Here is a 4,184-nt window from a genome sequence, read left to right on the forward strand (position 1 = left end):
GACATATGTTTATCTGTGTGGAGTTAACTTATTCTACTTAGGGCTGAACTTGAAACTGGCACTTGTGGGTCCTTGGGGCATATGAAACAGAAAACATGAGTATTCCTGCTTGTTAAGTTGTCAAGTAAGTCCAAGGCAGCAGAACAAGGTTCCAGTGTGTCATTCATATGTAAATCATTCTGGGCTGGATTGACCCATTAAGAACAATTGCATCCCATGCACGAGGTGTCACTTGATTATTGATAAGGATGAGCCTAGTCCTACTATCGAGCTTGTCTTGTCCTATGCTGGGAGATTGACTCCTATCCAGCTGTCCATCCCAATAACAACTCCTGCTCTTGCTAGATTACGTTAAACATGTTTGATACAGGAAGCTTTGAATGCTTATGGTTCCAAATGCATGCTGTTCTTTTTCTTTTTTTTGCATTGGTGATGTGCCACAAATTTCTTTTTCAGGATGACAAATTTGAATTTTTCCTAATTTCTTCACTTCCATTTTTTTTTGTGTGTGTTGGTGGGAATGCTTATTGGCATCTTTTCCTTTTTAAGTAAATATAAGATTCTTGATTACTGCATTCCTTAGTGTCTTTTCTGCATGCTAAAGAACTTGAATTTGATAGAGATTTTATCACTGGCTTTCACAAGTGAAAGAAGAAAAGGCGAAAAGAAGCCCAGCAGCAACTAGAAGAAAAGGCAAGAAAATGGCGAATTGAGCAACGTAAAAAGGTTTGATCTTCTTCATTTGCTTCAAAAAGTGTAATTCCTATATCCAACTACATTTGGTTGGCATACAACACTATGTAACATGGGTATGTCAAGGGAGAAAGAGGGAAGGAAGAAAGGAGGGGGGTCCTTCTTCTTCTTTAGTGAGCTCAAGTGACATACCTCTCCCTTTGTTTTAAGAGAGAGGGGTGGAGGAGCAGGAAGGGGGTTCCATATCCTCGCGCCTTTTGTTTCAAGAGAGAGAGAGGTGAAAACAACCCCTCATACATTGCTGTATTCGCCCTTTTAAAAATTTTCATGTCGTACCGTTCATACCTGCACCTGTATTTATGTGACGTAGCATATGAAGTCTATTCCCATATAATTCATCTGGTTAACATTGGTATGTCAAGGGAGAAAACAAAGGAGGAGGAGATAGTGAGAGAGAAAGGGAGGGGTCCTCCTTTTACCAGATTTAAAAAGATACAGAGAGGGAAAGGGGGTTTCCCCTCCCCTGCCCTCCTTTCCTTTTCTTTTAAGAGAAAGAGGGGAGAGGAGGGGGGAGGGAGGAGAAAGGGGGTTAGATACCCTGAAGTGGTTAAGACGGTTGGCTCTATCTGATTTTAGAAATCTCGTTAGCTTTTATCTGACTTTGTAAGAAGGTTCTGAAGAAGCTCTGTGTTGTGTTCTGTTCAGAATGATATGCAATGGGCTTGAGATTTGTTTGGCTTCTTTTAGTATTTATTTAGTGAGTTGGTTAATCCACAAATTCTGGAATATAATGCATGTTAGTTCAAAGATGACTCGCTGTTATTTGGGCATCTTGCTTTATACCATGTTTATGCGGCCCATTCCTTGCATCGATAAAATGAAAGCTATAAAACGGTAGACCCAGCTGAGAGTTGAGTGGAGCTATTCTGATCATTTAAATTGCAGGGACATTATCTTGGAACTGATTTGAGTCCCTGTAGCTATTCTAGTCCATATGAATTTCTCTCTGACTAAATATGCACACTGGCTCTATCTGATTTTACTAATCTACCACAGAGGAAGCTGGAAATAGAATTAGCTTATGGTGGATCTGCACTTGTTGGGAGAAACCCTGACACTGTTTCAGGTGGGTCCAACAATGAGCTTGTAGAGGACAATGAAGGCATTCAGACTCCAGCAGTTTCTGGTATGTTTGATCTGAACCATAAATTGCCACACACACACACACACATATATATATATATGGGATAAAGTTTGCTACAATACAAACAACTTAGCAAACACTATCTTTTTTTAATTTTTTGTTTTTAAGTGAAAGTGGCCCTATGTATGTGATCTACGTGCTGTTTTTAGTAGAAACTGGTTCTTGTATCGCTGGAATCCAATCTATTTTGAGGTTTTTCTGCTGGTGCAAAAATTGACGGTTGTAAATGTACTGTTTTTTCTTGACTCAAAAAGTGTGTCTTTTTCTTGAAAAACCATGATCCAAGGATTTATTCTTACTACTAAATCAACTATGCTGGACCTAAGTCACATGGATTCGGTTAAAAGGTCGATGCACCCGCGTCGACACGCCCCAACATGGGTGCGGCTTCATACACGGGTGCGGCTTCGGACACGGGTACGAGGCGGACATGGTCAACTAAGTGTCGGACTTGGTCAATGCACTGGGGTCGAGTCTGTCTACATTTTGGACTCTGTCAACTTTGACCGAGTCTATTTTGTTCATTTATTAAAATTAATTTGGACTTGGGTCGGGTTCGGACCCGACACCGATCCAAGATGGTATCGGGGTCAGATCTTGTTATATATATATATATATAGTCGTGTCCCCGTGTCCAAATTTTTTGAAATCGCTCCGTACCCCCCACCCATGTGACATAGTGCTGGACATATCTACAAGGTTAGTTTGAGTCAAAACGACTTGCATTGTGATATTCCAACTAGATTGTAGGTAAAATTGACTGTATTAAATATATACACAATATATAAGGAAAATATGTGTTATCCTCGTGGGCAAAGAACCCCATAGTTGGAACTCAGAGAGAGAGAGAGGTTATTTAATCAAATCTGACCCCATGGATGTATTCAACATGTTCAAAATAATAGAAATTGACCCTTGGATAAAAAATTTTCAATGTAAAGTGATTTTATGAGGATTGAAAATTCAGTACATTGTGGGCCGTTAATTTTTCAACCCTTGAGAAATCCGGCATACACGTCTGAGAAACAAGATAAAATAGCCAGGTTCTACTAAACCAAACATGTAGATCACATCTGGAGGGTCAGTTGTGCAAAAAATATAAAAAATTTAAAAAGTTTTTCGCTGCTAACGTGGGTGCTTTTACCAACGAGAGTAGCAATCATTTAGAAACCATTATTAGAAAAGCAGTGTGGTATTTCAAATTAGTGTCTTTTTGTTGCAAACAGCAGGTACCTTATGTGGTAATTTTGATACAACCAAAAATTTGGGCACTGATAAGTTGCATGCAATAGAGCAGTGAGGCTCTGGCTTGCGGAATCCTGAAGCAAAAAGGCATGCGATCTCTATCAATAAGAATCCACTGGGTGTGGTGCAAAAACGTATGAAGAAGCATGGAAAGGGTTCATGTTGACTCCGAGGAAAAAAGAAAGGCAAGACCAAAGGTTCAAGAAAACAGAGAGGGAAATTGAAGGGCACGGCCAATGATTCAATGGAACGGAAAGGGAAAAATGGTAGAGACTAGCTGTGATCAATGTTTAACATTTGTTTTTTTCCTTTTTTTCTTGGTTAAAAACATGTGAAGGTAATGACCTAATTTTGAAAAAAGTATTGCATTTTGTGTTCAACTCATAGTTGCATTGGTACTGCACGCTGTTAGCTATTAACCCCGTAATTGCCTCTTTGAGCTGCGTCTGTATATTAGAATTGGTAGTTCCTTTACTAGTTTAAAAATATATTTCATGTTTTTTTAATCTTATATGAGCTTATTTAGTATATAAACTTATACCAGTTAAGCTAATTCTCATGTTCAGATGGAATTTTCTTTTTGGCCACTGGAAAACCTCCCGTCACAGGTCCATCATGTTCAGTGGGATGGGCCCTAGACCTTTTGATGGGCAGTCTAGGTTCAAATCCCATGTTCATCACCCCCCTGCGAAGCTTGGCGACTCCCTGGGGTCAAGGGGTAAGCCGAAGTTTTATGCTGACAGAACAGCGACTGTAAGTATGGTAGGCTGAGCCAGCGCAGCTAGGTCTCTGCCCCTGGGGTGGTTTCTCCAGTAAAAATGAAAAAACCCTCCCATCACAGGCTGCATATTGGCAGCCCCTGGTAAAACAGTTGAAGTCCCCCACTCACCTTCAACCTTGCAGCAAAGGATGTCACATTGTCGTCCTGTATCAGGTGCAAACCACAATCGCCCCTAGGCAGGAAGGCAGAGCACTTGTCCGACGGAATTTTAGAAACTCTAAAGATCAACAGTTCAAATTCAACTAGAATCTCACGGTTAAA

The 4,184-nt window shown here is 40.2% G+C and overlaps 1 long non-coding RNA gene across 1 annotated transcript; it reads left to right on the top strand.

The window, feature by feature from the left end:
• The first annotated feature begins 556 nt into the window (after positions 1 to 556).
• Positions 557 to 3,775, top strand: LOC149814408 (uncharacterized). Its single transcript, XR_016428051.1, has 3 exons — positions 557 to 726; positions 1,750 to 1,879; positions 3,127 to 3,775. It is a non-coding gene; the product is annotated as an uncharacterized LOC149814408 (long non-coding RNA).
• The last annotated feature ends 409 nt before the right edge of the window (positions 3,776 to 4,184 follow it).

The sequence above is a fragment of the Nuphar pumila genome, chromosome 15 (assembly GCF_984573655.1).
Source record: "Nuphar pumila chromosome 15, dmNupPumi1.hap1.1, whole genome shotgun sequence".
Classification (NCBI taxonomy): domain Eukaryota; kingdom Viridiplantae; phylum Streptophyta; class Magnoliopsida; order Nymphaeales; family Nymphaeaceae; genus Nuphar; species Nuphar pumila.